At 37.2% G+C, this 14,229-nt stretch overlaps 1 long non-coding RNA gene across 37 annotated transcripts in view; it reads left to right on the top strand.

The window, feature by feature from the left end:
• Positions 1–14,229, top strand: part of LOC141504332 (uncharacterized) — a 1,263,877-nt gene that overhangs the window by 295,019 nt on the left and 954,629 nt on the right. Inside the window, exon 1 of one of the 37 annotated variants that reach the window (XR_012473296.1) lies at positions 3,512–4,817. The exons of the other annotated variants lie outside the window; for them this stretch is intronic. This is a non-coding gene — a long non-coding RNA (uncharacterized LOC141504332). Of the gene's footprint in view, positions 1–3,511; positions 4,818–14,229 lie in introns of those variants that run through there. 37 annotated transcript variants of the gene reach the window in all.

The following is a 14,229-nucleotide window of genomic DNA, read 5'->3' as shown; positions in this document are numbered from 1 at the left end:
AGCCTAATGTAAATCCCTTCAATAAAATTTAAGCTCTTTGATTTTTGTCTTTGGTTCCTCAACATGTAGATAATGATTACCAAATGACAAAGAAATAAAGCTTGTTAAATGAATGAATGAATGAATGAATGAATATTCTTCCCCTGAATCTCTGGTTTTCTTGGTTATAAAAAAGTTGCTTTGGTTGTTTGCTCTCAATACTCAGTCATTAACATATCTCAACATACTCTTAGTCTGTCAGACTAAAGTCAGTTCTACTAAAATTCATCACCCACAGATTAAAGAGGCAGCTAAATGGCACATTAAGTGGGTAGAGTGCTGGCACTGAAGTCAGAAGAGTTTAAATCTGGGTTCAGTTACTTACTAACTGTGTGACCTTGGGCAAGTCATGTAACCCTGATTGCCTCACATCCAGGGCCATCACCAGTCATCCTGATTTGTATCTGACCACTGGACCCAGATGACTCTGGAGGAGGAAGTAAGGCTGGTGACTTAGCATAGCCCTTCCTCACTCAAATCCAAATCATGTGCTTGTCATGGCATCACCTCCCTGTTATCATGCATGATCTTCTTTGACAATGGAAGACAAATAGATTCACACTGAAGTTATCCTGTGTGGTTTTAGTCTGATCATGTATTCTACTCCTTTCCATGTTTTAGTGGCTAGGGAATTTTCTTTTTAACAATTCACCAGCATTTCCTAAACTCTATATGCAAAGCATGATGCTAGATGATGGGGACACAAAGTCAGAATAGAAAACAGATTGTGTTTTCAAGAAGCTTCCATTCTGCAGGGAGATATAACATTTACAAAGAGAAGTAACTATTGAATAGTTTTTGATACCAGACCAATTGTTAGCCTTTTTGGCACTTACCACAAGCTGACTGTTACCACAAGCTTATTTATAGAGATACTATTTCACAGTCAACTGGACATAAAAATAATGAAAGAGAAACATGGTTTCTTAAAAAGTTGTTAGTAAATTACATAGTAGATTTGCAGTTTTAAATGCAATCAACTTTTTTTGTTGGAAAATGCTTGTTTTATTCCATAAATTAAAACTAAAAAAAATTATATGAGAATTAGAGCATGGACTAGTGATCCTTGCAAGCAGCTATCTGAGAATTCAAAGATCTACATCTTCTTCTGAATTCTGTAAACATCTCTTTTTTTTGTTCTTGGAAGTGTCTCCAAGTTTTCCATTTGTAAAATAAAAGTTCTAATCACCAGTATAAACTCTGTCTCACAGGTGGGAACATAGGGTCACACAGAACTAAGAAATAGAAATGCCCTTGCAAGATGGAATGATATTGTGGCTAGCAGGCTCTAGTTGGAGACCAGAGCCGAGTTTGAATTCTATCTCTCATGTTTATTTGCTCTGAGATCTTGGGCAGGTTACTTAATTCCTACTTTGTAAAATGGAAATAATCATAGTACCTACCTTATAGGGTTGTTATATGGATTAAATAAGGAAATGTATATAAGGAACTTTGCAAACCTTAAAATACTACATATTTTATATATATATATATATATATAGTAATTAATATTGTTTAGGCAAACTCCTCATTTTTATAGATAATGAAAGTGAAACCTTGAGAAATGAAGTGAATTTTCCCAAGGTCTTAAAAGGAATGCATAGCAAGGCCAGGATTTGAAAATAGGTCTTCAATTTCAGATTCAGTTATATAGTGAATTTCTTAAAGTAGTATTTATTGACTTTTTTTGGAGGTGGGGCAAAATTCCAGCTAAACACAATATGACTTTTAGCAAGTCACATAACCACTTTGGGCCTCAGTTTCCCCATCTATGAAATGAGTTGGTTGTGTAAGTTGACCTCAACTTCTAACACAAAATTATAATATATTTCTAACTCTAACACTATAATTCAAGGAATTTCTATGAGCTGCATTTACAAGGCACTGTTTCTGCTGTACATAATGTCACTTTGGAGAAAAAGTGGGGATAAGAAGTGGGTTTTGCTTTGAAAGCAGGAGATGAAAGCACACTAGAGAATTATGAAATCCCTACAGACTTTACAATTCTCTAGAAGTTCTATTGTAAAATAGAAATAGTCTATTGATTACAGGATCCTTTTATGCATTGGAGATGTTGAGATATAGTGGGTGAGTCACATGCATTGCAATGTGGTGGAGTAGGAAAAGCATTGCCTCTGGGGGTGGGGTCACAGGACCACTGTTCAAGTCTTTCCTCTTCCTTACTACTTGCTGCCTTTGTTCCTAGGGAAAATCATTTATCCTCTGTGAGACTCAATTTTCTCACCCACTCTCACCCACTCAATGCAAAGTAAGGGGATTTGACTTAATGGCTTCACACATATCATCCAGATTTAGATTTCTTAAGTTTCACTAAGGGAGAAAGAGTTGTATTAAGCAAAAATTAAAATTATTTGACTGGCAGCATTTCTTAAAGGTAAGAAGAAAACTGGAAAATTTGATAAATTATAAGGAAATATAGTAAAACCTAGGGAAATATCATTAATATAGTGGAATATTTCCTTGCCCAGTCTTTGTGAAATGAAGATTCTGCTCTCTGTGGGGAGAGGGAGTTAGATGGCCACTTTATCTTCTAAAGAGGTAGTATAGAATGGTTGAAAGCAATTTCAATTTGAAGATAAAACTCTTGGGGCCAAATCTTGGCTCTACCATTTAATTTCTTCTTGGATCTTGGGCAAATTATTTTCTTTCATTGGACTTCAGTTTCCTCATATGTAAAATGAAGGGGGCTGATGGACTAGCTCCTTCTGAGGTCTCTTCTGTTACTACATGAATATCTTTAACAATCAGTATGTGAATATTATTTTGGAAACTCAATCAGAATCCAACTAAGTGGATTGTTTCAAAGGCAATATGATGTGTGGAAAACTGGGAGCTCTGGGCTGTGATTGGGTAGATTGTCTGACTGAAGCTTTGAACAGGTTACTTCCTCTCCCTGGATCTCAGTTTCCTTTTCTGTAAAATGAGGAAGATGGACTAGATAATAAAATCATAGAACATTAGAAATAGAGCTGAGAGAAATGATTATTCCTTCCTCATAATAATAATAATTCATTATTGAATTAGGACTAGGATATTTTCAGAAGCTTATAGATTGTTCAGGCTCTGAAGGACATTGCTGATAATGAGATTTAATTAACTTTGTCCTCAATCCTGTTCAGATCCCATCAGCCTTATAAGGAATTTATGGTGGTGAAGCCCATTGTACTACACAATTTGATTAGGTTATCCAAGGTTGGGCAATGTAAATAACATGAGTAAAGTTACATTCCCCTAGCTCCTCACTAGAATAGGTCCATCTCCTCGTAATATTCTTTCTTTCTAGTATTGTTAACCAGTTAGAGTTGTTTGTTATCTTGAGGAATATCTGGATCCATGGGCCAGTCAGTGAGCCCACTGCCATGATTTCTTTGGCATTCAAGAGTGTTACTGAACCATTTTATTGGTAATATGTTAGCATCATTAATTAAAATGATTAATGTTAACCAGTTAGAGTTGTTTGTGATCTTGAGGAATATCTGGATCCATGGGCCAGTCAGTGAGCCCACTGCCATGATTTCTTTGGCATTCAAGAGTGTTACTGAACCATTTTATTGGTAATATGTTAGCATTATTAATTAAAATGATTAATTATCCAAAATTATATCTCCAGAACTTTTTAAATGTCACAGAGTTTAAGAGGTCATGTAGCCCAACCCCTTCATTTCATAGATGAAAAACTGAGAACCAAAGAGGGCGAAATAGCTAAATAGAGTTTCAGAACCAGGCAGGTCAGCGTAAACCCAGGGTAGAGTTCTTTCCACCATACCATGTGACCTCTCTCATAGTCCAAATGGTTTAGCTCCAGTTTAAGTTCCAAAAAGACATTCAAGTTCTTATCCAGATTTCCTTATATCTTATTAGGTCCTAAGTGGCAGGGTATCTGACTCCAAGTCCATAGTCTGTTCCATTAAACCATGTTCAGACTCCTTCTTGATCCAACCTTCTGTGAGTCAGTTCCTTTTCCAATTGGAGTTATTTTCAGTTTTTTTGAACTAAAAAAATGACTGATTTCCAACATGAGGCAACCATATTTTCTAATAACTCTGGGGAGACATATTTTCATATCTTGTGAAAGATTATTTATCAATTTGCTTAAATTTAGATTTTACATTGAGAACCTTCTAGAAACCAGTGTATTAAGTCCTTGTTTTGAGGGTGATCAGTAGAGTTTGGTAACTGATGGTAATCTGAGCTTGGTTTTAAGAGTCCATGAGGCCCTTGTACATCTACACCCTGTATGAAATAGGACCAAAATTGAATCCATAAGGCGATGATTCTTTGCTAAGAAACTTTGGAAATGGATGCCCTCTGGTTTTTATTGTAAGCCCTTTATTCTTCTCTGGGCCAGCCAATTTTCCTTAATGACCCAAGACTTCACTTGGACTCAGAACATTGCTGTAGGGAGGTTTCCCAAAGTGGTTCTTCCTTTTCTATCACATTTTTTTCCTTTCTGCTTTTCACAGTGGTTTTTCATTCCACTCTCTCATGTTGCTGATTTGTAGTTTTCCCAAGCAAGAAGGTACTGGGCTGCCCTGTTTTCTGTGAGAACTGATTAGTGTCTTTTGAATAAGGCAATTGGCTACTACAGTGGAAGTATTTTAGTCACTCTGGAGCGTGGGAAAATATCCATTTGTTGGCAGAGGAATGAACTTGTCATGTAAACTAACAGATATATCCAAGGAAAGGGACAGTATTTCCTGCTGTTTGTTCCTCTCTATTGATGGGTGTAGGAGCTACAGGAATGGAAATAACCCAAGGTAAGAATCTGCTCCTTTACAGGCTCCCAGAGTAACTCCTTTCATGTGGGGATTCCTTCTGGGTTAACAGAGCATTAAACACCACTCATAGAGAGGTGGTAGAATTTGCTTCACTTGGGCTAAGGCTTTACTCCCAGGACTGTTTGCTCACCCACGGTTAAGAGAAGGGCAGATTATAAAATGCTTTCTGCTGTAAATCTATAGGTTGTGCTTTCTGCCTTGAGGGACAGTCTTTAAATGCAGTTTCATTGTAAATGATATATTACTAGAGGTGCTGAGTTGAAATCCTCTCAGATATTCAGGGGGAAAATCACACTATAAAACAATGCAGTCTTTACCCTAGAAACTTGAAGGTGTCATGTGCCATGAGAAGGCTGAGGGTGAAGGAGCAGAGAGGGAGAGAGCAGAGTTTGAAGAGTTGCCAAGACAAAGCTACATACTCCCAAGTCTTGCCTTTCCTTCATGTTTGTTGTTAGGCACTTGGTTTTGAGTACCTTCCCCCATCCCCAAGAAACTAGGGTCAAACTCTTGCTACAGTACTTCTCTCAATTAAAACCTGGATTTAGAAAGGGTAGTTGGAAAGTATTCAGTTCATCATGTAAAAAACTTGGGAAGGCCCACTGTAGCCCACTGCGTGTAAACACTGGGGATCCTGGACATAAAAATTTTATGTGTCTATGCATAAAGCTGAAAGGAATGCATACCCTTTCTGGGGATTAAATCTGGGTCACGTAGGGGTCCAGTTATCTCTCCCTCTCACCCTTCTTTTTCCCCTCCTATTCTTTTGTAAGCTTACAGCCCATGTGTCTCTCTGTGTGTATGAATTTATTTATTTTGTAAGACTCTTTTCCATGACCTCTAATAAAACATATGAATCTGGCAAAACACTGGAATGTTGGCACCAAATAAGCCAGTTTATCTAAATAAAGGATGTAGAATATGGAGTTTATGTTTATCCTGAGGCTATCATTTAAATGTTTAAGTAATCAAATACTGGTCAAATCAAAACAGAATCCTGTCTGAGTAGGGTGTTCTCCATTAGGAGAAATCAGTTATAGATCATATATGGCATCTTTTTAACAGCAACCTCATCATTATTTTTAATCATAGTACCTAGCATATAGTAGGCATTTAATAAATATTGATTGATTGATTGGTTGTATGACTTTTCAACTCCATTGGTAAAATACTAAATTTACTTTTCCTTTGGAATGTACCTCTCAGTAATTAGCAAGTTGATGAATTTGTCCTTTGATGACAGATCATGTACTTATTTAATTGCTAGCCACTGTCCTTGCAATCACATTAAGAGAGTGTTGGTTGAATGGCTAGGTTTAGACTAGGTGATTTCTAAGACATTTTATACCTCTAGATCTCATGACAGTACAGTAATAAATTATATTTATATTTTCTCTTGTGCTTTTTGTTTGTTTTTAATGCCTCTTAGATGTGCTAAAGGATTTTCAAGAGAAAGGAAAAATAAGCTTTTAAAATTGGCATTAGAATGAACAAAATAGGGCTAAATATAGTTCTCAAATGAGCATTGATGGTTTTTTTGTTCTTTTTATCTCCTTCTTTTGTTTGTCCTTTTGCTGGTTCTTGTTCCCTGTTTCTTATAGTAGACTGTCCTTTTTCTGCATGCTCCATCTTCTGTCCTGATTCTCTTTCCTTTTCCTTTTTCCCCCCTAATACTAAGGTTTCTACTCCAGATCCCTCTTCTACTTTATCTCCTTCTTCTGCCATTTTCTTTTCCTTTGATAATTTCTGAGCTCCTTGGTTATCTGAAAGTTTCAGGATTTTTTTTCTGTATATAGTGGCTGCACTATCTAGACAACTCTGAAATTAAGAAGATGTAGAGTTGACATAGCCACTTATTCGTATGGATCAAATGGCTGCTAAGGGTCTATAAACTGGGGACTGCTTTTAGAATGGTTTTAACCAGTTCAACTATATCATCACTCAGTGAATTTATTTCTTTGTATGCTGTGTGTGTGTGTGTGTGTGTGTGTGTGTGTGTGTGAGAGAGAGAGAGAGAGAGAGAGAGAGAGAGAGAGGGAGGGAGGAGAGGGGGGAAAGGGAGAAGGGAGGGAGAGACAGACAGAGACAGAAAGAGGGAGAAAGTCATAAGTTTTGGGTATGATTTATGTCTTCAGGTGCTATTAAAGTCTTATTGCAAGACTGCCTTCTTCATACATGTAACAGAACAATTGTTTTCAAGACAGAAACTACTTTGGTTTTGAGCATTGCAATCTGTATGAACAGTTTAGGGCAAGTATACCTCTTGTTTCTTTTTTGGGACCCAGTGATGGAAAGAACCACAGTGATCATTTAATGGAAATCATATCTAAAGAGAAATTCCTTCTGCAACAGACCTGATTATTGTTCTTTCAGCCTGTTCTTGTAGACCTCTAAGAAGGGTAAACCCACAGCATTCCAAAGCAGCCCATTTAGTTTTGGATAGTTCCAGAAGTTAGGAAGTTTTTCCTTCCACAAAGCTCAATTTTGCCTCTTGGTAACTTCCACCCATTGTTCCTTTTACTGCCTTCTGGGACCAAAGTTAAGTGTGATCTCTTTTCCATATGGAAGCACTTCATGTATTTGAACATTGCTATCATGCTTTCTCTACCCTCCATCCTCTTCTTCTTTTGGCTAAAGATAGGCAGATAGGAAAAAAATTAAACTTTTATTAAGTTTTTACTAGGGACTAGGCATTGTTCTAATACAAAATCCAGCAAAAGAGAATCTCTACCTTGTAGAGTTTACATTCTAATAAGGAATATATAGAAGGGAACTGGAAGAGGGGAGTGTGGGGGAGTCTGCAGGTGAACCAGGAGAGAAGTGAGCATTGTAGACCTGGGTACTCACTCAAATGGAGGTTCTAGAAAGGAACCCACTAATGGAAGGAAGGACATCTTCAGGGTGAGCAGACAATTGGAGAAAGGTGTAGAAAAAATCTTGAGAGTCAGGATCAAACCAGAAGAGAAATGACTTAATTTCTTCAACTGATCCTCCTGTATCTTCAGCTCAAACACCTTCACCATCCAGTTTGCTTCCCTCCAGATTCTTTCTGGTTTTTCAATCTTCATTTTATTTCAATAAAATGTGATTCTCCTGAACAGAACACATAATTCAATATATGTCCTTTCATGACATAGCACACCAGACTTATTGTTGGAAGTCTTGCCTTTCTTAGTAGTCTATGAACACATTCATTTCTCCTCTGCCATATGACTCTGCCAAATTGTTTGGAACTTTCAGCCCACTAAAATTACTAAAAGGCTTCCAATGAACTTCTGTTTAATCATATTTCCCATCTTGTACTTGTGAAGTTTAGTTTCTTCACCCAAATGTAAGACTTAAAATTTGTCTTATTTAATTTTATCTTATCTCATTCAATTTGGCATAATGCTTTTCAAAATAAATTTTATTGTGATATTTTCTTTTCTATAATATCTTTTAACATATCCCACATCCATCCCCCTCTCCAGAGAAGCATAAAGAACAAAAAAGGAAGGAAAATAAGATTAGTAAAATTAGCTAATTATATTTTAAAAGCCTGACACATCTCTAGTGTTCCATTCTCATAGTTTGCCACCTTTGTAAGGTAAGTGGGGCAAAGATGTAGTTTCTCAACTCTTCTCCAATAAGCATGTTATCCTTATTCTTATTGGACCATGATATGCATTTGTATTAATCCACAGTTAAATATCCACAGTTAGCTGTAGTTCCTTCTATCTTCTATACATGTCTTTAAAAAATCGAAGTCTGTTGGTGACTAGAGGGTAGGAGAGGCATGATAGCAATGTTCAAATATATGAAGTGCTTCCATATGGAAAAAGGATCCCTCTTACTTTGGTCCCAGAAGACAGTAAAAAGAACAATGGGTGGAAGTTACCAAGAGACAAAATTAGGTTTTGTGGAAGGAAAAACTTCCTAACTGGGTCTTCATTGAATTCTCCCTTTTCCTTTTTTGGTATTGTCCTGAAAATCTCCCCCTTTGTCTCTAAAAGGCTTGACCCAAGAATTCCCCATCTTGGTTGTATTTTCTACTGCTGGAATGGGATGGGGAGAACTCAGTTGAAAAAAAATGTGAAATCAATCGATCATTAAGCACCTATTCTGTATTAGATATTGGGGACACAAAGAAAATGACAGAGTCCTTGATCTCAAATTATTTACATCCTATTGTGAGAGATGATTTGTTCATACAGAACTATACTTATGGAATAAGAAAAAGGTAGTTTTTTGTGGGGGGGGATGCTGTGTGTTGGTAGGGTGCTGAATCAAGAAAGGCTTCATATGGAAGATGATGCTTAAATGGAATCTTATGAGTGGAGATAATAATAAATGCATATCAAGTATGAGGAATGGACAATGCAATGACTAGAAAATGGGAAATTAAATGTAGGTGATGAGCAACAAGAAAGCCAGAACCATGGTGATTTTTTTTACCACTGCCTCAGCATTTAGACTCAGGAATTTAGGTCTAAGTGAATAGCTATTCTCTTTCTCCCCTCTCCCTCTTTTTTCCGTTTCTCTGTCTCTTCCCCCCCATCCCTTTCAAAAGTATGTTCTTAGGACTCTGGTCTCTGGTCTCTGGCTCATACTCAGTTGTCTTTAGATCACACAGAAAAGGGAAAGGATTACTTCTGCAACAGACTGGCCTATCTTAAAGGGATAGTTGTGACTCAAAACAGTCCAGTTAACTAGTTCATTTCAGTCAATCACAAAAACCCACTACAATCACTTGAGACTCAGACACCTGTTCTGTCTGTCTGTTTGTCTGTCTGTCTCTCTCTCTGTAATTATTGTTTGAAGTCACATCTGAATTCAGGTCCTCCTGACTCCAGGGCAGGTACTCTATCCATTGCACCACCTAGGTGCCCCATTAGACACCTATTTTCAGTGAAGTGAATTTATTGAGTGGCACTGGGAAGGAGTATTTAGGAGGATGATGGGACCTGCCTTTTAAGTAACTTCGCTAGCTGAATGGAGGATGGATTGAAATGGGGAAGGACTTGGAGTTCCTTATTTTTGTGGATGAGGTATGAATGGAAGGGACTTTACAGAAGCTTTCTTCTCACTTTGCAGATAGGGAAACTGAGGCAGAAAATAGAAAGAGAGGGTAGCTTGCCTAAGTATGCTGCTCATAAGTGGAGGAGCCAAGACTCAAAACAGTCTTTCTTTTCCCGTTATCACTTTTCCTTTAACTTAAAAGATTGTTTCTAGCTATTTTATAGAACTTGTTGTTATTCAGTTGTTTCAGTAATGTTCTTATTCTCTGTGATCTCATTTAGGATTTTCTTTGCAAAGATAATGGAGTAGTTATCCATCTCCTTCACTTTATAGATGAAGGAACTGAGACAAACAGGGTTAAGTGACTTTCCCAAGGTCACACAGCTAGTTAGAGTCTGAGGTCAGATTTGAACTCTTGAAGAAGAGTCTTCCGGACTACAGGGTTAGCATTCTATCTACTGAGCCACCTAGTTGTCTCTTTAGTAGAATTAAAGATTTTCAAACAAACATGAATCTTCTGGCCTACTATTTCAAGGCCAGAAAGCCTACTATTTCTAATGTACACGACTAAATCAAAATATATCATGTATTCCTGAATAGTACAGATTAGGCTCTTTTACATGATAACATATAAAAGAATACCGCAAAATGAACTTTAAAAATTTTGTTAAATGTTAAAGATAGAAACTCTTGTACCTGGGCCATCTCTTCTCTTCCTGCCAAGGGGTGTAGGCTGACTGCCTGTGTGTGAAGGCATTCTCTAGACTGTGGAATAATGAGGTGAGAATTAGGAAGCTACTACTATTCAAAAACTGAGACCTGGCAAGGAATCAGGATTACATATCAGAAAAAATAGACTTGGACCAGCAGCAAGGCAATATGCTTCAGATCAAAGGGGCAGTCATTTTTAGATTGTGAAATTTTCTCTCATGGTCTGGGCTATCACTAACTCCCTGGAACAATAAATCACAAAACTCCAAAGACCTACTATCAGATCTGCTTGTTTACCATGCAAAGAAACCATCCTTCATAATCAGAGCTATATACAACTAGCCCAGGGCAGTTGGGGACTTGTTTCTAGAACACTGGAATTTAGAAGGGAGAAAGTTTATAAATCCAGTATTTCAGATGAGTGTAGAAACTGAACATAACACATGTTTAGCTAAAATGATAAGTTTAAATGAGAAATAGTTTTCCCCATCACCTGATCTTAACTTACCCACCAAATGTCTAAAGGTCTCTCTTTCTTTCCCTGCCCCCACTGAACTGAGGCTAACTTCCATGTCACTTCCTTGTCTTGGGGGCATTTTGTGTAAAATTGCTAATTTTGAATTTCTTCTTTGTGTCCTGTTGGGATTTGATACCTTTAGGATTCATTGATGTTCTAATGTTGGCTTCTTTATAGTCTCTTAATTTCTTTAAACATTACAAAATTAATTAAATTAACATGAAACAAGCATCACACACAGAGAATGCTGCAAATGTGTGTTCCTCTGATTAAGGTTATATCATTATAAAGGATTTCTTTGGGGGGGGGACCAGCTAGGTGGCACAGTGGATAGAGTTCCAGACCTGGAATTAGACTCACACTTCCTGGGATCAAATCTGGCTTCAACACTTTAGTAACTGTTTGACCTTGGGCAAGTCACTTAACCCTATTTGCCTCAGTTTCTTTATTTGTAAAATGATCTGCAGAAGGAAATGGCAAATCACTGCTTTATCTTTGACAAGAAAAATCACAGATGGGGTCACAAGGAGTCAGACAGGACTGAACAACAACAGAAATTAGGAACTTTTAGTTAGTGCCTATTTCATTTCACAATTCTCCACTCAATGAGGTTAACATAATAATATTTATTTTACCCATTTAGCTTGAATTTAACTAGAAAATTATGATACTCAAAACTTATTATACTTATTATAAATATTTAATAATGTTAATCCATCACCTAGAATCTAATAAGCATCTAAGCACTGAGGAAACAGAAAAAGGTGAGTTCACAGTCTAATAGGGAAGAAAACATACAAACAACTATGTATACATTAGCAATATACAGGTTAAAGGAGAGATGAATTTTGATGATAGGCACTTGGAATTAAAAAAGACTGAGAAAAGCTTCTTGAAAAAGGTGGAACTTTAACTAAGATGATGAAAGGGGGAATTTCAGGCTTAGGGTAAAACCATCACTAGCTCATAGAGTATTGGAGGGTGTGATGTAAAGAATAAAGTCCTGAATCTCCTTTTCCCCATATGATGGCCATGAAATTATGCAGTCTTGGAATGAATAGTAGAATTAATATAGACCACTATTTTTTTCTTTAGGTTTTTGCAAGGCAATGGGGTTAAGTGGTTTGCCCAAGGCCATGCAGCTAGGTAATTACTAAGTGTCTGAGATTGGATTTGAACTCAGGTCCTCTTGACTCCAGGTCTGGTGCTGTATCCACTGCACCACCTAGACCATTATTTTTATTGAGTAGAGCTACCAGCAAAACTAGAGTCTAGGAAAAGTGTGGCACATTGACTCCTTATCTAAGAATCAGTAGCCTGGTGCTCCATTTTAACTTGAAAGCATTGGGACTAGAACTGGGAAGCCTTTACTCTCTGACTATTCTCTATCATTCTCAATTTTTGTTGTTCAGTCATTTTATTCATGTTTGACTTTTCATGATCCTATTTGAGGTTTTCTTGGCAAAAATACTGGAGTGGTTTGCCATTTCCTTCTCTAGTTTATTTTACAAATGAGGAAACAAAGACAAAGAGTGACTTGCCCAAAGTCACACAGATAATAAATGTCTGAGATCAGATCTGAACTCAAAAGTTCTTGACTCTAGACTCAGTGCTCTATCCTTCCACTACCTAACTGCTCACCTTGGTCTTATAGCTGCTCTTTTCTTCTATAATCCCTTTATGTTTTCTGCCCTAGTTGTCCTTAGGTGACTAGTGTTCCTTTGATTTGACAGATAGCTTTTACTTGTCTACATATGTTGAAAGAAAACACTGTTGACCCTCTGCAAAACTGGAGGACCAAATTTCTTTAGCACCCTTCCATTCAACTCTTGAGATATCTTTACTCATGCTTGCCTCCCATAATGCCATTCTTTTCCTCTCATGTGGAGATAAAAGGAAATCAGGACTGGGGGCTACTAGAGGAAAAAAGCCATTCAACAATAGGTTCTCAATAACTTGTCTTTTTGTTGATCCATCATTTAAGTTGGGTCTGAAACTTTTATGACCCCATTTGGGGTTTTCATGGCAAAGACACTTCTCCAGTGGATCCATTCTTTCAGGCAATCAGAGGTTCAGTGAGTTGCCCAGGGCCATATAGCTAGGAAATAACTGAGGTTGGATTTGAACTCATGTCTTCCTGATCCTAGACCCAGTGTTCTAACAACTGAGCTACTGAATGCCTCTTCAAACAAGTTTCTAAATATTATGTTCTTGGTATTGTATGCTAAGCACTGGGGGGAGGAGGGAGGGGAAATTGGGAAAGGGAGATGGAATATAAGGTAAAACAAAAGATATTTCTTCCCTTAAAGGAGTTTATGTTTTAATAGGGAAGCAACATGCAAACAACTATACACAAATAAGATATAGACAGGATAAATTAGACATAATCTCAGAAAGAAGGCATTAATTCTATTAAAAGAAGAAATAAAGATAAAAATCTAGAATAACCACCAAAACCCATAGTTTAAAAATTTTGTATCCTCATTCATTGACATATCCTTTCCTCAAGCCATGCTTTTTGCACTTTTAGTTGCTTCCAATTGATTTTGGGTTTCATTAAGTATTTATACTATAAGTTAGATATCCATATGGTCCGATAGTGCATAAGCCTGAAACCAACCTGGAAAATCTGAAGACATCTATACATGAGATATTCCTTTACTCATAAACATCAATCAAAAACAGCCACATAACAGATATAGGATAGAAATATCAAAAGGAGGAAAAGAAAGCAGAAAAAATAATTTTCTTCTTGTAGAACTTTCAGGAACTCAGGAAGGAGGAGAGGAATGAGCTTCCAAGGAAGTGGAGAACTACATAGGAGCATCATGAGTGATGTTCATTGCTGTGCCTCAGACAGAAGTAGCTAGTAGTAGACACAGGTAGTAAAGCCATATGAATAGGAAGGTTCCTTTTGTCAACAGGGACAACCTTCCTCTCTGTCTTTTCCTTGCCTTGAAGGATGGTGATTTTAGAGGATTGACTGATCATGACTGTGTGTTCTATTTTAGGTCAAGGTAAGAGGGTTTGTGCATGATCAGTAGACCTCAGTGTGTGTGTGTGTCTTGTGGAGGAGTTAGAAGACACAGGATTGAGAGAAATAGGGATTAAGGTGGAAACCATAGCTTCTGGGATGGGGAGAATGGTAAGAGCCAGCACACATTCATA

This window comes from Macrotis lagotis, chromosome 1 (assembly GCF_037893015.1).
Source record: "Macrotis lagotis isolate mMagLag1 chromosome 1, bilby.v1.9.chrom.fasta, whole genome shotgun sequence".
In the NCBI taxonomy this organism is placed as follows: domain Eukaryota; kingdom Metazoa; phylum Chordata; class Mammalia; order Peramelemorphia; family Peramelidae; genus Macrotis; species Macrotis lagotis.
The sequence above is the reverse complement of the archived record's forward strand: the minus strand, read 5'-3'. Positions and strand labels throughout refer to the sequence as shown.